Source organism: Ambystoma mexicanum, chromosome 10, assembly GCF_040938575.1.
Source record: "Ambystoma mexicanum isolate Mex_15411 chromosome 10, UKY_AmexF1_1, whole genome shotgun sequence".
Classification (NCBI taxonomy): domain Eukaryota; kingdom Metazoa; phylum Chordata; class Amphibia; order Caudata; family Ambystomatidae; genus Ambystoma; species Ambystoma mexicanum.
The window spans coordinates 521,721,243-521,737,311 of record NC_090932.1 but is presented as its reverse complement, the minus strand read 5'-3'; the positions used below and the strand labels follow the sequence as shown (position 1 = coordinate 521,737,311).

Genomic DNA, 16,069 nt, shown 5'->3' with positions numbered 1-16,069 from the left:
ACTGCCTGAACATGGAGCAAAAAAAAGCCTACAGCACCTGGTATTCCCAGGCGGTCTCCCATCCAGGTACTAACTAGGCCCGACACTGCTTAGCTTCTGAGATCAGGGGCATTCAGTGTGGTGTGGCCGTAGGCTCTGGGTCTTCTGAGATTTGTACCTTTAAGCATCTAGTTGGCTAGACCATGCAGTTTTGAAAGCCAATTGAGAAATGGCTCACTGCCTGAACATGGAGCACAAAAAAGCCTACAGCACCTGGTATTCCCAGGCGGTCTCCCATCAAGGTACTAACTAGGCCCGACACTGCTTAGCTTCTGAGATCAGACGAGATCAGGCGCATTCAGTGTGGTGTGGCCGTAGGCTCTGGGACTTCTGAGATTTGTACCTTTAAGCATCTAGTTGGCTAGACCATGCAGTTTTGAAAGCCAATTGAGAAATGGCTCACTGCCTGAACATGGAGCACAAAAAAGCCTACAGCACCTGGTATTCCCAGGCGGTCTCCCATCCAGGTACTAACTAGGCCCGACACTGCTTAGCTTCTGAGATCAGACGAGATCAGGCACATTCAGTGTGGTGTGGCCGTAGGCTCTGGGCCTTCTGAGATTTGTACCTTTAAGCATCTAGTTGGCTAGACCATGCAGTTTTGAAAGCCAATTGAGAAATGGCTCACTGCCTGAACATGGAGCAAAAAAAAGCCTACAGCACCTGGTATTCCCAGGCGGTCTCCCATCCAGGTACTAACTAGGCCCGACACTGCTTAGCTTCTGAGATCAGACGAGATCAGGCACATTCAGTGTGGTGTGGCCGTAGGCTCTGGGCCTTCTGAGATTTGTACCTTTAAGCATCTAGTTGGCTAGACCATGCAGTTTTGAAAGCCAATTGAGAAATGGCTCACTGCCTGAACATGGAGCACAAAAAAGCCTACAGCACCTGGTATTCCCAGGCGGTCTCCCATCCAGGTACTAACTAGGCCCGACACTGCTTAGCTTCTGAGATCAGACGAGATCAGGAGCATTCAGTGTGGTGTGGCCGTAGGCTCTGGGCCTTCTGAGATTTGTACCTTTAAGCATCTAGTTGGCTAGACCATGCAGTTTTGAAAGCCAATTGAGAAATGGCTCACTGCCTGAACATGGAGCACAAAAAAGCCTACAGCACCTGGTATTCCCAGGCGGTCTCCCATCCAGGTACTAACTAGGCCCGAAACTGCTTAGCTTCCCAGATCGGGCGCATTCATTGTGGTGTAGCCCTAAAATTGAGAAATGCTAAGAGTATTACTCTTATGCATTTACAGTTAGTAAGCTAAGCCATAAAGCCACTTGCAACATCATACCCCGATCAGGCTCGATCAGGCGAGATATATAAGACTTGTGGGCCCATTCAGGACTCCTATGTCTGGTAGGATAACTTTACTCCATCCATCCTGTTTCTGTTGCAGGGAGTTGGAGAGAACAACCAACACAACCATGGCTTTCTTTCAAGACTCTTTATGGACTCAATATTCTCTGAACTGCATTACATATGAAGGTAGATTTATTACCCATGAACACACTACCCGTATGTTAATTTTATGTAAATAGGTAGCGCCAGCCCTCATGTTGTTGTCCAACATTTCCGCTAGTAAAAGGGATACATTTATTTTGGAATCATAAGCAAATTTAAAAAGAAATTGAGAAGTGGCACAATTACTAATCATAGAGCACAAAAAAGCCTACAGCACCTGGTATTCCCAGGCGGTCTCCCATCCAGGTACTAACTAGGCCCGACACTGCTTAGCTTCTGAGATCAGCGCATTCAGTGTGGTGTGGCCGTAGGCTCTGGGCCTTCTGAGATTTGTACCTTTAAGCATCTAGTTGGCTAGAACATGCAGTTTTGAAAGCAAATTGAGAAATGGCTCACTGCCTGAACATGGAGCACAAAAAAGCCTACAGCACCCTGTATTCCCAGGCGGTCTCCCATCCAGGTACTAACTAGGCCTGACACTGCTTAGCTTCTGAAATCAGACGAGATCAGGCGCATTCAGTGTGGTGTGGCCGTAGGCTCTGGGCCTTCTGAGATTTGTACCTTTAAGCATCTAGTTGGCTAGACCATGCAGTTTTGAAAGCCAATTGAGAAATGGCTCACTGCCTGAACATGGAGCACAAAAAAGCCTACAGCACCTGGTATTCCCAGGCGGTCTCCCATCCAGGTACTAACTAGGCCCGACACTGCTTAGCTTCTGAGATCAGACGAGATCAGGCACATTCAGTGTGGTGTGGCCGTAGGCTCTGGGCCGTCTGAGATTTGTACCTTTAAGCATCTAGTTGGCTAGACCATGCAGTTTTGAAAGCCAAATGAGAAATGGCTCACTGCCTGAACATGGAGCACAGAAAAGCCTACAGCACCTGGTATTCCCAGGCGGTCTCCCATCCAGGTACTAACTAGGCCCAAAACTGCTTAGCTTCCGAGATCGGGCGCATTCATTGTGGTGTAGCCCTAAAATTGAGAAATGCTAAGAGTATTACTCTTTTGCATTTACAGTTAGTAAGCTAAGCCATAAAGCCACTTGCAACATGATACCACGCTCATCACCCGATCAGCGCTCGATCAGGCTCGATCAGGCGAGATATATAAGACTTGTGGGCCCATTCAGGACTCCTATGTCTGGTTGGATAACTTTACTCCATCCATGCTGTTTCTGTTGCAGGGAGTTGGAGAGAACAACCAACACAACCATGGCTTTCTTTCAAGACTCTTTATGGACTCAATATTCTCTGAACTGCATTACTGCATTACATGTGAAGGTAGATTTATTACCCATGAGCACACTACCCGTATGTTAATTTTATGTAAATAGGTAGCGCCAGCCCTCATGTTGTTGTCCAACATTTCCGCTATTAAAAGGGATACATTTATTTTGGAATCATAAGCAAATTTAAAAAGAAATTGAGAAGTGGCACAATTACTAATCATAGAGCACAAAAAAGCCTACAGCACCTGGTATTCCCAGGCGGTCTCCCATCCAGGTACTAACTAGGCCCGACACTGCTTAGCTTCTGAGATCAGACGAGATCAGGCACATTCAGTGTGTTGTGGCCGTAGGCTCTGGGCCTTCTGAGATTTGTACCTTTAAGCATCTAGTTGGCTAGACCATGCAGTTTTGAAAGCCAATTGAGAAATGGCTCACTGCCTGAACATGGAGCACAAAAAAGCCTACAGCACCTGGTATTCCCAGGCGGTCTCCCATCCAGGTACTAACTAGGCCCGAAACTGCTTAGCTTCCGAGATCGGGCGCATTCATTGTGGTGTAGCCCTAAAATTGAGAAATGCTAAGAGTATTACTCTTATGCATTTACAGTTAGTAAGCTAAGCCATAAAGCCACTTGCAACATGATACCACGCTCATCACCCGATCAGCGCTCGATCAGGCGAGATATATAAGACTTGTGGGCCCATTCAGGACTCCTATGTCTGGTAGGATAACTTTACTCCATCCATCCTGTTTCTGTTGCAGGGAGTTGGAGAGAACAACCAACACAACCATGGCTTTCTTTCAAGACTCTTTATGGACTCAATATTCTCTGAACTGCATTACATATGAAGGTAGATTTATTACCCATGAACACACTACCCGTATGTTAATTTTATGTAAATAGGTAGCGCCAGCCCTCATGTTGTTGTCCAACATTTCCGCTAGTAAAAGGAATACATTTATTTTGGAATCATAAGCAAATTTAAAAAGAAATTGAGAAGTGGCACAATTACTAATCATAGAGCACAAAAAAGCCTACAGCACCTGGTATTCCCAGGCGGTCTCGCATACAGGTACTAACTAGGCCCAAAACTGCTTAGCTTCCGAGATCGGGCGCATTCATTGTGGTGTAGCCCTAAAATTGAGAAATGCTAAGAGTATTACTCTTTTGCATTTACAGTTAGTAAGCTAAGCCATAAAGCCACTTGCAACATGATACCACGCTCATCACCCGATCAGCGCTCGATCAGGCTCGATCAGGCGAGATATATAAGACTTGTGGGCCCATTCAGGACTCCTATGTCTGGTTGGATAACTTTACTCCATCCATGCTGTTTCTGTTGCAGGGAGTTGGAGAGAACAACCAACACAACCATGGCTTTCTTTCAAGACTCTTTATGGACTCAATATTCTCTGAACTGCATTACTGCATTACATGTGAAGGTAGATTTATTACCCATGAACACACTACCCGTATGTTAATTTTATGTAAATAGGTAGCGCCAGCCCTCATGTTGTTGTCCAACATTTCCGCTATTAAAAGGGATACATTTATTTTGGAATCATAAGCAAATTTAAAAAGAAATTGAGAAGTGGCACAATTACTAATCATAGAGCACAAAAAAGCCTACAGCACCTGGTATTCCCAGGCGGTCTCCCATCCAGGTACTAACTAGGCCCGACACTGCTTAGCTTCTGAGATCAGACGAGATCAGGCACATTCAGTGTGGTGTGGCCGTAGGCTCTGGGCCTTCTGAGATTTGTACCTTTAAGCATCTAGTTGGCTAGACCATGCAGTTTTGAAAGCCAATTGAGAAATGGCTCACTGCCTGAACATGGAGCACAAAAAAGCCTACAGCACCTGGTATTCCCAGGCGGTCTCCCATCCAGGTACTAACTAGGCCCGAAACTGCTTAGCTTCTGAGATCAGACGAGATCAGGCGCATTCAGTGTGGTCTGGCCGTAGGCTCTGGGTCTTCTGAGATTTGTACCTTTAAGCATCTAGTTGGCTAGACCATGCAGTTTTGAAAGCCAATTGAGAAATGGCTCACTGCCTGAACATGGAGCACAAACAAGCCTACAGCACCTGGTATTCCCAGGCGGTCTCCCATCCAGGTACTAACTAGGCCTGACACTGCTTAGCTTCTGAGATCAGACAAGATCAGGCGCATTCAGTGTGGTGTGGCCGTAGGCTCTGGGCCTTCTGAGATTTGTACCTTTAAGCATCTAGTTGGCTAGACCATGCAGTTTTGAAAGGCAATTGAGAAATGGCTCACTGCCTGAACATGGAGCACAAAAAAGCCTACAGCACCTGGTATTCCCAGGCGGTCTCCCATCCAGGTACTAACTAGGCCCGACACTGCTTAGCTTCTGAGATCAGAGATCAGGCGCATTCAGTGTGGTGTGGCCGTGGGCTCTGGGCCTTCTGAGATTTGTACCTTTAAGCATCTAGTTGGCTAGACCATGCAGTTTTGAAAGGCAATTGAGAAATGGCTCACTGCCTGAACATGGAGCACAAAAAAGCCTACAGCACCTGGTATTCCCAGGCGGTCTCCCATCCAGGTACTAACTAGGCCCGAAACTGCTTAGCTTCTGAGATCAGACGAGATCAGGCGCATTCAGTGTGGTCTGGCCGTAGGCTCTGGGTCTTCTGAGATTTGTACCTTTAAGCATCTAGTTGGCTAGACCATGCAGTTTTGAAAGCCAATTGAGAAATGGCTCACTGCCTGAACATGGAGCACAAACAAGCCTACAGCACCTGGTATTCCCAGGCGGTCTCCCATCCAGGTACTAACTAGGCCTGACACTGCTTAGCTTCTGAGATCAGACGAGATCAGGCGCATTCAGTGTGGTGTGGCCGTAGGCTCTGGGCCTTCTGAGATTTGTACCTTTAAGCATCTAGTTGGCTAGACCATGCAGTTTTGAAAGCCAATTGAGAAATGGCTCACTGCCTGAACATGGAGCACAAAAAAGCCTACAGCACCTGGTATTCCCAGGCGGTCTCCCATCCAGGTACTAACTAGGCCCGACACTGCTTAGCTTCTGAGATCAGAGATCAGGCGCATTCAGTGTGGTGTGGCCGTGGGCTCTGGGCCTTCTGAGATTTGTACCTTTAAGCATCTAGTTGGCTAGACCATGCAGTTTTGAAAGCCAATTGAGAAATGGCTCACTGCCTGAACATGGAGCACAAAAAAGCCTACAGCACCTGGTATTCCCAGGCGGTCTCCCATCCAGGTACTAACTAGGCCCGATACTGCTTAGCTTCACGAGATCGGGCGCATTCATTGTGGTGTAGCCCTAAAATTGAGAAATGCTAAGAGTATTACTCTTATGCATTTACAGTTAGTAAGCTAAGCCATAAAGCCACTTGCAACATGATACCACGCTCATCACCCGATCAGCGCTCGATCAGGCTCGATCAGGCGAGATATATAAGACTTGTGGGCCCATTCAGGACTCCTATGTCTGGTTGGATAACTTTACTCCATCCATCCTGTTTCTGTTGCAGGGAGTTGGAGAGAACAACCAACACAACCATGGCTTTCTTTCAAGACTCTTTATGGACTCAATATTCTCTGAACTGCATTACATGTGAAGGTAGATTTATTACCCATGAACACACTACCCGTATGTTAATTTTATGTAAATAGGTAGCGCCAGCCCTCATGTTGTTGTCCAACATTTCCGCTATTAAAAGGGATACATTTATTTTGGAATCATAAGCAAATTTAAAAAGAAATTGAGAAGTGGCACAATTACTAATCATAGAGCACAAAAAAGCCTACAGAACCTGGTATTCCCAGGCGGTCTCCCATCCAGGTACTAACTAGGCCCGACACTGCTTAGCTTCTGAGATCAGACGAGATCAGGCGCATTCAGTGTGGTGTGGCCGTAGGCTCTGGGCCTTCTGAGATTTGTACCTTTAAGCATCTAGTTGGCTAGACCATGCAGTTTTGAAAGCCAATTGAGAAATGGCTCACTGCCTGAACATGGAGCACAAAAAAGCCTACAGCACCTGGTACTCCCAGGCGGTCTCCCATCCAGGTACTAACTAGGCCCGACACTGCTTAGCTTCTGAGATCAGACGAGATCAGGCACATTCAGTGTGGTGTGGCCGTAGGCTCTGGGCCTTCTGAGATTTGTACCTTTAAGCATCTAGTTGGCTAGACCATGCAGTTTTGAAAGCCAATTGAGAAATGGCTCACTGCCTGAACATGGAGCACAAAAAAGCCTACAGCACCTGGTATTCCCAGGCGGTCTCCCATCCAGGTACTAACTAGGCCCGACACTGCTTAGCTTCTGAGATCAGACGAGATCAGGCACATTCAGTGTGGTGTGGCCGTAGGCTCTGGGCCTTCTGAGATTTCTACCTTTAAGCATCTAGTTGGCTAGACCATGCAGTTTTGAAAGCCAATTGAGAAATGGCTCACTGCCTGAACATGGAGCACAAAAAAGCCTACAGCACCTGGTATTCCCAGGCGGTCTCCCATCCAGGTACTAACTAGGCCCGACACTGCTTAGCTTCTGAGATCAGACGAGATCAGGCGCATTCAGTGTGGTGTGGCCGTAGGCTCTGGGCCTTCTGAGATTTGTACCTTTAAGCATCTAGTTGGCTAGACCATGCAGTTTTGAAAGCCAATTGAGAAATGGCTCACTGCCTGAACATGGAGCACAAAAAAGCCTACAGCACCTGGTATTCCCAGGCGGTCTCCCATCCAGGTACTATCTAGGCCCGAAACTGCTTAGCTTCCGAGATCGGGCGCATTCATTGTGGTGTAGCCCTAAAATTGAGAAATGCTAAGAGTATTACTCTTATGCATTTACAGTTAGTAAGCTAAGCCATAAAGCCACTTGCAACATGATACCACGCTCATCACCCGATCAGCGCTCGATCAGGCGAGATATATAAGACTTGTGGGCCCATTCAGGACTCCTATGTCTGGTAGGATAACTTTACTCCATCCATCCTGTTTCTGTTGCAGGGAGTTGGAGAGAACAACCAACACAACCATGGCTTTCTTTCAAGACTCTTTATGGACTCAATATTCTCTGAACTGCATTACATATGAAGGTAGATTTATTACCCATGAACACACTACCCGTATGTTAATTTTATGTAAATAGGTAGCGCCAGCCCTCATGTTGTTGTCCAACATTTCCGCTAGTAAAAGGGATACATTTATTTTGGAATCATAAGCAAATTTAAAAAGAAATTGAGAAGTGGCACAATTACTAATCATAGAGCACAAAAAAGCCTACAGCACCTGGTATTCCCAGGCGGTCTCCCATCCAGGTACTAACTAGGCCCGACACTGCTTAGCTTCTGAAATCAGACTAGATCAGGCGCATTCAGTGTGGTGTGGCCGTAGGCTCTGGGCCTTCTGAGATTTGTACCTTTAAGCATCTAGTTGGCTAGACCATGCAGTTTTGAAAGCCAATTGAGAAATGGCTCACTGCCTGAACATGGAGCACAAAAAAGCCTACAGCACCCTGTATTCCCAGGCAGTCTCCCATCCAGGTACTAACTAGGCCTGACACTGCTTAGCTTCTGAAATCAGACAAGATCAGGCGCATTCAGTGTGGTGTGGCCGTAGGCTCTGGGACTTCTGAGATTTGTACCTTTAAGCATCTAGTTGGCTAGACCATGCAGTTTTGAAAGCCAATTGAGAAATGGCTCACTGCCTGAACATGGAGCAAAAAAAAGCCTACAGCACCTGGTATTCCCAGGCGGTCTCCCATCCAGGTACTAACTAGGCCTGACACTGCTTAGCTTCTGAGATCAGACGAGATCAGGCACATTCAGTGTGGTGTGGCCGTAGGCTCTGAGCCGTCTGAGATTTGTACCTTTAAGCATCTAGTTGGCTAGACCATGCAGTTTTGAAAGCCAATTGAGAAATGGCTCACTGCCTGAACATGGAGCACAAAAAAGCCTACAGCACCTGGTATTCCCAGGCGGTCTCCCATCCAGGTACTAACTAGGCCCGAAACTGCTTAGCTTCTGAGATCAGACGAGATCAGGCGCATTCAGTGTGGTCTGGCCGTAGGCTCTGGGTCTTCTGAGATTTGTACCTTTAAGCATCTAGTTGGCTAGACCATGCAGTTTTGAAAGCCAATTGAGAAATGGCTCACTGCCTGAACATGGAGCACAAAAAAGCCTACAGCACCTGGTATTCCCAGGCGGTCTCCCATCCAGGTACTAACTAGGCCCGACACTGCTTAGCTTCTGAGATCAGACGAGATCAGGCACATTCAGTGTGGTGTGGCCGTAGGCTCTGGGCCTTTTGAGATTTGTACCTTTAAGCATCTAGTTGGCTAGACCATGCAGTTTTGAAAGCCAATTGAGAAATGGCTCACTGCCTGAACATGGAGCACAAAAAAGCCTACAGCACCTGGTATTCCCAGGCGGTCTCCCATCCAGGTACTAACTAGGCCCGACACTGCTTAGCTTCTGAGATCAGAAATCAGGCGCATTCAGTGTGGTGTGGCCGTGGGCTCTGGGCCTCCTGAGATTTGTACCTTTAAGCATCTAGTTGGCTAGACCATGCAGTTTTGAAAGCCAATTGAGAAATGGCTCACTGCCTGAACATGGAGCACAAAAAAGCCTACAGCACCTGGTATTCCCAGGCGGTCTCCCATCCAGGTACTAACTAGGCCCGATACTGCTTAGCTTCCGAGATCGGGCGCATTCATTGTGGTGTAGCCCTAAAATTGAGAAATGCTAAGAGTATTACTCTTATGCATTTACAGTTAGTAAGCTAAGCCATAAAGCCACTTGCAACATGATACCACGCTCATCACCCGATCAGCGCTCGATCAGGCTCGATCAGGCGAGATATATAAGACTTGTGGGCCCATTCAGGACTCCTATGTCTGGTTGGATAACTTTACTCCATCCATCCTGTTTCTGTTGCAGGGAGTTGGAGAGAACAACCAACACAACCATGGCTTTCTTTCAAGACTCTTTATGGACTCAATATTCTCTGAACTGCATTACATGTGAAGGTAGATTTATTACCCATGAACACACTACCCGTATGTTAATTTTATGTAAATAGGTAGCGCCAGCCCTCATGTTGTTGTCCAACATTTCCGCTATTAAAAGGGATACATTTATTTTGGAATCATAAGCAAATTTAAAAAGAAATTGAGAAGTGGCACAATTACTAATCATAGAGCACAAAAAAGCCTACAGAACCTGGTATTCCCAGGCGGTCTCCCATCCAGGTACTAACTAGGCCCGACACTGCTTAGCTTCTGAGATCAGACGAGTTCAGGCGCATTCAGTGTGGTGTGGCCGTAGGCTCTGGGCCTTCTGAGATTTGTACCTTTAAGCATCTAGTTGGCTAGACCATGCAGTTTTGAAAGCCAATTGAGAAATGGCTCACTGCCTGAACATGGAGCACAAAAAAGCCTACAGCACCTGGTATTCCCAGGCGGTCTCCCATCCAGGTACTAACTAGGCCCGACACTGCTTAGCTTCTGAGATCAGACGAGATCAGGCGCATTCAGTGTGGTGTGGCCGTAGGCTCTGGGCCTTCTGAGATTTGTACCTTTAAGCATCTAGTTGGCTAGACCATGCAGTTTTGAAAGCCAATTGAGAAATGGCTCACTGCCTGAACATGGAGCACAAAAAAGCCTACAGCACCTGGTATTCCCAGGCGGTCTCCCATCCAGGTACTAACTAGGCCCGAAACTGCTTAGCTTCCGAGATCAGGCGCATTCATTGTGGTGTAGCCCTAAAATTGAGAAATGCTAAGAGTATTACTCTTTTGCATTTACAGTTAGTAAGCTAAGCCATAAAGCCACTTGCAACATGATACCACGCTCATCACCCGATCAGCGCTGGATCAGGCTCGATCAGGCGAGATATATAAGACTTGTGGGCCCATTCAGGACTCCTATGTCTGGTTGGATAACTTTACTCCATCCATCCTGTTTCTGTTGCAGGGAGTTGGAGAGAACAACCAACACAACCATGGCTTTCTTTCAAGACTCTTTATGGACTCAATATTCTCTGAACTGCATTACATGTGAAGGTAGATTTATTACCCATGAACACACTACCCGTATGTTAATTTTATGTAAATAGGTAGCGCCAGCCCTCATGTTGTTGTCCAACATTTCCGCTATTAAAAGGGATACATTTATTTTGGAATCATAAGCAAATTTAAAAAGAAATTGAGAAGTGGCACAATTACTAATCATAGAGCACAAAAAAGCCTACAGCACCTGGTATTCCCAGGCGGTCTCCCATCCAGGTACTAACTAGGCCCGACACTGCTTAGCTTCTGAGATCAGACGAGATCAGGCGCATTCAGTGTGGTGTGGCCATAGGCTCTGGGCCTTCTGAGATTTGTACCTTTAAGCATATAGTTGGCTAGACCATGCAGTTTTGAAAGCCAATTGAGAAATGGCTCACTGCCTGAACATGGAGCACAAAAAAGCTTACAGCACCTGGTATTCCCAGGCGGTCTCCCATCCAGGTACTAACTAGGCCCGAAACTGCTTAGCTTCCGAGATCGGGCGCATTCATTGTGGTGTAGCCCTAAAATTGAGAAATGCTAAGAGTATTACTCTTATGCATTTACAGTTAGTAAGCTAAGCCATAAAGCCACTTGCAACATGATACCACGCTCATCACCCGATCAGCGCTCGATCAGGCGAGATATATAAGACTTGTGGGCCCATTCAGGACTCCTATGTCTGGTAGGATAACTTTACTCCATCCATCCTGTTTCTGTTGCAGGGAGTTGGAGAGAACAACCAACACAACCATGGCTTTCTTTCAAGACTCTTTATGGACTCAATATTCTCTGAACTGCATTACATGTGAAGGTAGATTTATTACCCATGAACACACTACCCGTATGTTAATTTTATGTAAATAGGTAGCGCCAGCCCTCATGTTGTTGTCCAACATTTCCGCTAGTAAAAGGGATACATTTATTTTGGAATCATAAGCAAATTTAAAAAGAAATTGAGAAGTGGCACAATTACTAATCATAGAGCACAAAAAAGCCTACAGCACCTGGTATTCCCAGGCGGTCTCCCATCCAGGTACTATCTAGGCCCGACACTGCTTAGCTTCTGAAATCAGACGAGATCAGGCGCATTCAGTGTGGTGTGGCCGTAGGCTCTGGGCCTTCTGAGATTTGTACCTTTAAGCATCTAGTTGGCTAGACCATGCAGTTTTGAAAGCCAATTGAGAAATGGCTCACTGCCTGAACATGGAGCACAAAAAAGCCTACAGCACCTGGTATTCCCAGGCGGTCTCCCATCCAGGTACAAACTAGGCCCGACACTGCTTAGCTTCTGAGATCAGACGCATTCAGTGTGGTGTGGCCGTAGGCTCTGGGCCTTCTGAGATTTGTACCTTTAAGCATCTAGTTGGCTTGAACATGCAGTTTTGAAAGCCAATTGAGAAATGGCTCACTGCCTGAACATGGAGCACAAAAAAGGCTACAGCACCCTGTATTCCCAGGCGGTCTCCCATTCAGGTACTAACTAGGCCTGACACTGCTTAGCTTCTGAAATCAGACGAGATCAGGCGCATTCAGTGTGGTGTGGCCGTAGGCTCTGGGCCTTCTGAGATTTGTACCTTTAAGCATCTAGTTGGCTAGACCATGCAGTTTTGAAAGCCAATTGAGAAATGGCTCACTGCCTGAACATGGAGCACAAAAAAGCCTACAGCACCTGGTATTCCCAGGCGGTCTCCCATCCAGGTACTAACTAGGCCCGACACTGCTTAGCTTCTGAGATCAGACGAGATCAGGCACATTCAGTGTGGTGTGGCCGTAGGCTCTGGGCCTTCTGAGATTTGTACCTTTAAGCATCTAGTTGGCTAGACCATGCAGTTTTGAAAGCCAATTGAGAAATGGCTCACTGCCTGAACATGGAGCACAAAAAAGCCTACAGCACCTGGTATTCCCAGGCGGTCTCCCATCCAGGTACTAACTAGGCCCGACACTGCTTAGCTTCTGAGATCAGACGAGATCAGGCACATTCAGTGTGGTGTGGCCGTAGGCTCTGGGCCTTCTGAGATTTGTACCTTTAAGCATCTAGTTGGCTAGACCATGCAGTTTTGAAAGCCAATTGAGAAATGGCTCACTGCCTGAACATGGAGCACAAAAAAGCCTACAGCACCTGGTATTCCCAGGCGGTCTCCCATCCAGGTACTAACTAGGCCCGACACTGCTTAGCTTCTGAGATCAGCGCATTCAGTGTGATGTGGCCGTAGGCTCTGGGCCTTCTGAGATTTGTACCTTTAAGCATCTAGTTGGCTAGAACATGCAGTTTTGAAAGCCAATTGAGAAATGGCTCACTGCCTGAACATGGAGCACAAAAAAGCCTACAGCACCATGTATTCCCAGGCGGTCTCCCATCCAGGTACTAACTAGGCCTGACACTGCTTAGCTTCTGAAATCAGACGAGATCAGGCACATTCAGTGTGGTGTGGCCGTAGGCTCTGGGCCTTCTGAGATTTGTACCTTTAAGCATCTAGTTGGCTAGACCATGCAGTTTTGAAAGCCAATTGAGAAATGGCTCACTGCCTGAACATGGAGCACAAAAAAGCCTACAGCACCTGGTATTCCCAGGCGGTCTCCCATCCAGGTACTAACTAGGCCCGACACTGCTTAGCTTCTGAGATCAGACGAGATCAGGCACATTCAGTGTGGTGTGGCCGTAGGCTCTGGGCCGTCTGAGATTTGTACCTTTAAGCATCTAGTTGGCTAGACCATGCAGTTTTGAAAGCCAATTGAGAAATGGCTCACTGCCTGAACATGGAGCACAGAAAAGCCTACAGCACCTGGTATTCCCAGGCGGTCTCCCATCCAGGTACTAACTAGGCCCAAAACTGCTTAGCTTCCGAGATCGGGCGCATTCATTGTGGTGTAGCCCTAAAATTGAGAAATGCTAAGAGTATTACTCTTTTGCATTTACAGTTAGTAAGCTAAGCCATAAAGCCACTTGCAACATGATACCACGCTCATCACCCGATCAGCGCTCGATCAGGCTCGATCAGGCGAGATATATAAGACTTGTGGGCCCATTCAGGACTCCTATGTCTGGTTGGATAACTTTACTCCATCCATCCTGTTTCTGTTGCAGGGAGTTGGAGAGAACAACCAACACAACCATGGCTTTCTTTCAAGACTCTTTATGGACTCAATATTCTCTGAACTGCATTACTGCATTACATGTGAAGGTAGATTTATTACCCATGAACACACTACCCGTATGTTAATTTTATGTAAATAGGTAGCGCCAGCCCTCATGTTGTTGTCCAACATTTCCGCTATTAAAAGGGATACATTTATTTTGGAATCATAAGCAAATTTAAAAAGAAATTGAGAAGTGGCACAATTACTAATCATAGAGCACAAAAAAGCCTACAGAACCTGGTATTCCCAGGCGGTCTCCCATCCAGGTACTAACTATGCCCGACACTGCTTAGCTTCTGAGATCAGACGAGATCAGGCACATTCGGTGTGGTGTGGCCGTAGGCTCTGGGCCTTCTGAGATTTGTACCTTTAAGCATCTAGTTGGCTAGACCATGCAGTTTTGAAAGCCAATTGAGAAATGGCTCACTGCCTGAACATGGAGCACAAAAAAGCCTACAGCACCTGGTATTCCCAGGCGGTCTCCCATCCAGGTACTAACTAGGCCCGACACTGCTTAGCTTCTGAGATCAGACGAGATCAGGCGCATTGAGTGTGGTGTGGCCGTAGGCTCTGGGCCTTCTGAGATTTGTACCTTTAAGCATCTAGTTGGCTAGACCATGCAGTTTTGAAAGCCAATTGAGAAATGGCTCACTGCCTGAACATGGAGCACAAAAAAGCCTACAGCACCTGGTATTCCCAGGCGGTCTCCCATCCAGGTACTAACTAGGCCCGACACTGCTTAGCTTCTGAGATCAGACGAGATCAGGCACATTCAGTGTGGTGTGGCCGTAGGCTCTGGGCCTTCGGAGATTTGTACCTTTAAGCATCTAGTTGGCTAGACCATGCAGTTTTGAAAGCCAATTGAGAAATGGCTCACTGCCTGAACATGGAGCACAAAAAATCCGACAGCACCTGGTATTCCCAGGCGGTCTCCCATCCAGGTACTAACTAGGCCTGACACTGCTTAGCTTCTGAGATCAGGGGCATTCAGTGTGGTGTGGCCGTAGGCTCTGGGCCTTCTGAGATTTGTACCTTTAAGCATCTAGTTGGCTAGACCATGCAGTTTTGAAAGCCAATTGAGAAATGGCTCACTGCCTGAACATGGAGCACAAAAAAGCCTACAGCACCTGGTATTCCCAGGCGGTCTCCCATCCAGGTACTAACTAGGCCCGACACTGTGGTGTGGCCGTAGGCTCTGGGACTTCTGAGATTTGTACCTTTAAGCATCTAGTTGGCTAGACCATGCAGTTTTGAAAGCCAATTGAGAAATGGCTCACTGCCTGAACATGGAGCACAAAAAAGCCTACAGCACCTGGTATTCCCAGGCGGTCTCCCATCCAGGTACTAACTAGGCCCGACACTGCTTAGCTTCTGAGATCAGACGAGATCAGGCACATTCAGTGTGGTGTGGCCGTAGGCTCTGGGCCTTCTGAGATTTGTACCTTTAAGCATCTAGTTGGCTAGACCATGCAGTTTTGAAAGCCAATTGAGAAATGGCTCACTGCCTGAACATGGAGCACAAAAAAGCCTACAGCACCTGGTATTCCCAGGCGGTCTCCCATCCAGGTACTAACTAGGCCCGACACTGCTTAGTTTCTGAGATCAGACGAGATCAGGCACATTCAGTGTGGTGTGGCCGTAGGCTCTGGGCCTTCTGAGATTTGTACCTTTAAGCATCTAGTTGGCTAGACCATGCAGTTTTGAAAGCCAATTGAGAAATGGCTCACTGCCTGAACATGGAGCACAAAAAAGCCTACAGCACCTGGTATTCCCAGGCGGTCTCCCATCCAGGTACTAACTAGGCCCGACACTGCTTAGCTTCTGAGATCAGACGAGATCAGGCGCATTCAGTGTGGTGTGGCCTTAGGCTCTGGGCCTTCTGAGATTTGTTCCTTTAAGCATCTAGTTGGCTAGACAATGCAGTTTTGAAAGCCAATTGAGAAATGGCTCACTGTCTGAACATGGAGCACAAAAAAGCCTACAGCACCTGGTATTCCCAGGCGGTCTCCCATCCAAGTACTAACTAGGCCCGACACTGCTTAGCTTCATGAGATCAGACGAGATCAGGCGCATTCAGTGTGGTGTGGCCGTAGGCTCTGGGCCTTCTGAGATTTGTACCTTTAAGCATCTAGTTGGCTAGACCATGCAGTTTTGAAAGCCAATTGAGAAATGGCTCACTGCC

The 16,069-nt window shown here is 47.1% G+C and overlaps 33 non-coding genes and 18 pseudogenes across 33 annotated transcripts; all 51 read right to left on the bottom strand.

Annotated features, from left to right (window-relative positions):
- Positions 1–25: 25 nt before the first annotated feature.
- Positions 26–134, bottom strand: LOC138494891 (5S ribosomal RNA; annotated as a pseudogene).
- A 106-nt stretch (positions 135–240) lies between these two features.
- On the bottom strand, positions 241–359 carry LOC138497017 (5S ribosomal RNA). The gene has a single exon (XR_011278447.1). It is a non-coding gene; the product is annotated as a 5S ribosomal RNA (ribosomal RNA).
- Positions 360–465: 106 nt separating this feature from the next.
- Positions 466–584, bottom strand: LOC138493456 (5S ribosomal RNA). Its single transcript, XR_011276477.1, has one exon. It is a non-coding gene; the product is annotated as a 5S ribosomal RNA (ribosomal RNA).
- A 106-nt stretch (positions 585–690) lies between these two features.
- LOC138493455 (5S ribosomal RNA) lies at positions 691–809 on the bottom strand. Its single transcript, XR_011276476.1, has one exon. It is a non-coding gene; the product is annotated as a 5S ribosomal RNA (ribosomal RNA).
- A 106-nt stretch (positions 810–915) lies between these two features.
- Positions 916–1,034, bottom strand: LOC138496667 (5S ribosomal RNA). The gene has a single exon (XR_011278158.1). It is a non-coding gene; the product is annotated as a 5S ribosomal RNA (ribosomal RNA).
- A 668-nt stretch (positions 1,035–1,702) lies between these two features.
- On the bottom strand, positions 1,703–1,810 carry LOC138495244 (5S ribosomal RNA; annotated as a pseudogene).
- Positions 1,811–1,916: 106 nt separating this feature from the next.
- On the bottom strand, positions 1,917–2,035 carry LOC138494583 (5S ribosomal RNA). Its single transcript, XR_011277500.1, has one exon. It is a non-coding gene; the product is annotated as a 5S ribosomal RNA (ribosomal RNA).
- A 106-nt stretch (positions 2,036–2,141) lies between these two features.
- LOC138493454 (5S ribosomal RNA) lies at positions 2,142–2,260 on the bottom strand. The gene has a single exon (XR_011276475.1). It is a non-coding gene; the product is annotated as a 5S ribosomal RNA (ribosomal RNA).
- Positions 2,261–2,366: 106 nt separating this feature from the next.
- Positions 2,367–2,475, bottom strand: LOC138495618 (5S ribosomal RNA; annotated as a pseudogene).
- Positions 2,476–2,958: 483 nt separating this feature from the next.
- LOC138494261 (5S ribosomal RNA) lies at positions 2,959–3,077 on the bottom strand. The gene has a single exon (XR_011277207.1). It is a non-coding gene; the product is annotated as a 5S ribosomal RNA (ribosomal RNA).
- Positions 3,078–3,183: 106 nt separating this feature from the next.
- On the bottom strand, positions 3,184–3,292 carry LOC138495856 (5S ribosomal RNA; annotated as a pseudogene).
- Positions 3,293–4,349: 1,057 nt separating this feature from the next.
- Positions 4,350–4,468, bottom strand: LOC138493452 (5S ribosomal RNA). Its single transcript, XR_011276473.1, has one exon. It is a non-coding gene; the product is annotated as a 5S ribosomal RNA (ribosomal RNA).
- A 106-nt stretch (positions 4,469–4,574) lies between these two features.
- On the bottom strand, positions 4,575–4,693 carry LOC138493999 (5S ribosomal RNA). Its single transcript, XR_011276970.1, has one exon. It is a non-coding gene; the product is annotated as a 5S ribosomal RNA (ribosomal RNA).
- A 106-nt stretch (positions 4,694–4,799) lies between these two features.
- Positions 4,800–4,918, bottom strand: LOC138494330 (5S ribosomal RNA). Its single transcript, XR_011277270.1, has one exon. It is a non-coding gene; the product is annotated as a 5S ribosomal RNA (ribosomal RNA).
- A 106-nt stretch (positions 4,919–5,024) lies between these two features.
- LOC138494657 (5S ribosomal RNA) lies at positions 5,025–5,140 on the bottom strand (annotated as a pseudogene).
- Positions 5,141–5,246: 106 nt separating this feature from the next.
- On the bottom strand, positions 5,247–5,365 carry LOC138493998 (5S ribosomal RNA). Its single transcript, XR_011276969.1, has one exon. It is a non-coding gene; the product is annotated as a 5S ribosomal RNA (ribosomal RNA).
- Positions 5,366–5,471: 106 nt separating this feature from the next.
- LOC138493786 (5S ribosomal RNA) lies at positions 5,472–5,590 on the bottom strand. Its single transcript, XR_011276777.1, has one exon. It is a non-coding gene; the product is annotated as a 5S ribosomal RNA (ribosomal RNA).
- Positions 5,591–5,696: 106 nt separating this feature from the next.
- Positions 5,697–5,812, bottom strand: LOC138494656 (5S ribosomal RNA; annotated as a pseudogene).
- Positions 5,813–6,503: 691 nt separating this feature from the next.
- LOC138493878 (5S ribosomal RNA) lies at positions 6,504–6,622 on the bottom strand. The gene has a single exon (XR_011276861.1). It is a non-coding gene; the product is annotated as a 5S ribosomal RNA (ribosomal RNA).
- Positions 6,623–6,728: 106 nt separating this feature from the next.
- On the bottom strand, positions 6,729–6,847 carry LOC138493646 (5S ribosomal RNA). The gene has a single exon (XR_011276650.1). It is a non-coding gene; the product is annotated as a 5S ribosomal RNA (ribosomal RNA).
- A 106-nt stretch (positions 6,848–6,953) lies between these two features.
- On the bottom strand, positions 6,954–7,072 carry LOC138493451 (5S ribosomal RNA). The gene has a single exon (XR_011276472.1). It is a non-coding gene; the product is annotated as a 5S ribosomal RNA (ribosomal RNA).
- A 106-nt stretch (positions 7,073–7,178) lies between these two features.
- Positions 7,179–7,297, bottom strand: LOC138495308 (5S ribosomal RNA). The gene has a single exon (XR_011277598.1). It is a non-coding gene; the product is annotated as a 5S ribosomal RNA (ribosomal RNA).
- Positions 7,298–7,403: 106 nt separating this feature from the next.
- Positions 7,404–7,512, bottom strand: LOC138496101 (5S ribosomal RNA; annotated as a pseudogene).
- A 465-nt stretch (positions 7,513–7,977) lies between these two features.
- Positions 7,978–8,096, bottom strand: LOC138494327 (5S ribosomal RNA). Its single transcript, XR_011277267.1, has one exon. It is a non-coding gene; the product is annotated as a 5S ribosomal RNA (ribosomal RNA).
- Positions 8,097–8,202: 106 nt separating this feature from the next.
- LOC138494947 (5S ribosomal RNA) lies at positions 8,203–8,321 on the bottom strand (annotated as a pseudogene).
- A 106-nt stretch (positions 8,322–8,427) lies between these two features.
- Positions 8,428–8,546, bottom strand: LOC138494107 (5S ribosomal RNA). The gene has a single exon (XR_011277067.1). It is a non-coding gene; the product is annotated as a 5S ribosomal RNA (ribosomal RNA).
- Positions 8,547–8,652: 106 nt separating this feature from the next.
- Positions 8,653–8,771, bottom strand: LOC138493996 (5S ribosomal RNA). The gene has a single exon (XR_011276967.1). It is a non-coding gene; the product is annotated as a 5S ribosomal RNA (ribosomal RNA).
- Positions 8,772–8,877: 106 nt separating this feature from the next.
- On the bottom strand, positions 8,878–8,996 carry LOC138493449 (5S ribosomal RNA). The gene has a single exon (XR_011276471.1). It is a non-coding gene; the product is annotated as a 5S ribosomal RNA (ribosomal RNA).
- A 106-nt stretch (positions 8,997–9,102) lies between these two features.
- LOC138494795 (5S ribosomal RNA) lies at positions 9,103–9,218 on the bottom strand (annotated as a pseudogene).
- Positions 9,219–9,324: 106 nt separating this feature from the next.
- On the bottom strand, positions 9,325–9,433 carry LOC138495681 (5S ribosomal RNA; annotated as a pseudogene).
- A 475-nt stretch (positions 9,434–9,908) lies between these two features.
- LOC138494268 (5S ribosomal RNA) lies at positions 9,909–10,027 on the bottom strand. Its single transcript, XR_011277213.1, has one exon. It is a non-coding gene; the product is annotated as a 5S ribosomal RNA (ribosomal RNA).
- Positions 10,028–10,133: 106 nt separating this feature from the next.
- On the bottom strand, positions 10,134–10,252 carry LOC138495296 (5S ribosomal RNA). The gene has a single exon (XR_011277597.1). It is a non-coding gene; the product is annotated as a 5S ribosomal RNA (ribosomal RNA).
- Positions 10,253–10,942: 690 nt separating this feature from the next.
- LOC138497064 (5S ribosomal RNA) lies at positions 10,943–11,061 on the bottom strand. The gene has a single exon (XR_011278489.1). It is a non-coding gene; the product is annotated as a 5S ribosomal RNA (ribosomal RNA).
- A 106-nt stretch (positions 11,062–11,167) lies between these two features.
- LOC138495591 (5S ribosomal RNA) lies at positions 11,168–11,276 on the bottom strand (annotated as a pseudogene).
- A 465-nt stretch (positions 11,277–11,741) lies between these two features.
- Positions 11,742–11,860, bottom strand: LOC138493712 (5S ribosomal RNA). The gene has a single exon (XR_011276710.1). It is a non-coding gene; the product is annotated as a 5S ribosomal RNA (ribosomal RNA).
- Positions 11,861–11,966: 106 nt separating this feature from the next.
- LOC138495173 (5S ribosomal RNA) lies at positions 11,967–12,075 on the bottom strand (annotated as a pseudogene).
- Positions 12,076–12,181: 106 nt separating this feature from the next.
- Positions 12,182–12,300, bottom strand: LOC138494888 (5S ribosomal RNA; annotated as a pseudogene).
- Positions 12,301–12,406: 106 nt separating this feature from the next.
- Positions 12,407–12,525, bottom strand: LOC138493448 (5S ribosomal RNA). Its single transcript, XR_011276470.1, has one exon. It is a non-coding gene; the product is annotated as a 5S ribosomal RNA (ribosomal RNA).
- Positions 12,526–12,631: 106 nt separating this feature from the next.
- On the bottom strand, positions 12,632–12,750 carry LOC138493447 (5S ribosomal RNA). Its single transcript, XR_011276469.1, has one exon. It is a non-coding gene; the product is annotated as a 5S ribosomal RNA (ribosomal RNA).
- A 106-nt stretch (positions 12,751–12,856) lies between these two features.
- LOC138495444 (5S ribosomal RNA) lies at positions 12,857–12,964 on the bottom strand (annotated as a pseudogene).
- A 106-nt stretch (positions 12,965–13,070) lies between these two features.
- On the bottom strand, positions 13,071–13,189 carry LOC138494638 (5S ribosomal RNA; annotated as a pseudogene).
- A 106-nt stretch (positions 13,190–13,295) lies between these two features.
- LOC138493445 (5S ribosomal RNA) lies at positions 13,296–13,414 on the bottom strand. Its single transcript, XR_011276467.1, has one exon. It is a non-coding gene; the product is annotated as a 5S ribosomal RNA (ribosomal RNA).
- Positions 13,415–13,520: 106 nt separating this feature from the next.
- Positions 13,521–13,629, bottom strand: LOC138495617 (5S ribosomal RNA; annotated as a pseudogene).
- Positions 13,630–14,112: 483 nt separating this feature from the next.
- LOC138494784 (5S ribosomal RNA) lies at positions 14,113–14,231 on the bottom strand (annotated as a pseudogene).
- Positions 14,232–14,337: 106 nt separating this feature from the next.
- On the bottom strand, positions 14,338–14,456 carry LOC138493710 (5S ribosomal RNA). Its single transcript, XR_011276708.1, has one exon. It is a non-coding gene; the product is annotated as a 5S ribosomal RNA (ribosomal RNA).
- A 106-nt stretch (positions 14,457–14,562) lies between these two features.
- Positions 14,563–14,681, bottom strand: LOC138493444 (5S ribosomal RNA). The gene has a single exon (XR_011276466.1). It is a non-coding gene; the product is annotated as a 5S ribosomal RNA (ribosomal RNA).
- Positions 14,682–14,787: 106 nt separating this feature from the next.
- On the bottom strand, positions 14,788–14,896 carry LOC138495499 (5S ribosomal RNA; annotated as a pseudogene).
- Positions 14,897–15,187: 291 nt separating this feature from the next.
- LOC138493443 (5S ribosomal RNA) lies at positions 15,188–15,306 on the bottom strand. Its single transcript, XR_011276465.1, has one exon. It is a non-coding gene; the product is annotated as a 5S ribosomal RNA (ribosomal RNA).
- A 106-nt stretch (positions 15,307–15,412) lies between these two features.
- LOC138493397 (5S ribosomal RNA) lies at positions 15,413–15,531 on the bottom strand. The gene has a single exon (XR_011276423.1). It is a non-coding gene; the product is annotated as a 5S ribosomal RNA (ribosomal RNA).
- Positions 15,532–15,637: 106 nt separating this feature from the next.
- Positions 15,638–15,756, bottom strand: LOC138494022 (5S ribosomal RNA). Its single transcript, XR_011276991.1, has one exon. It is a non-coding gene; the product is annotated as a 5S ribosomal RNA (ribosomal RNA).
- Positions 15,757–15,862: 106 nt separating this feature from the next.
- On the bottom strand, positions 15,863–15,982 carry LOC138494072 (5S ribosomal RNA). Its single transcript, XR_011277036.1, has one exon. It is a non-coding gene; the product is annotated as a 5S ribosomal RNA (ribosomal RNA).
- Positions 15,983–16,069: the final 87 nt, after the last annotated feature.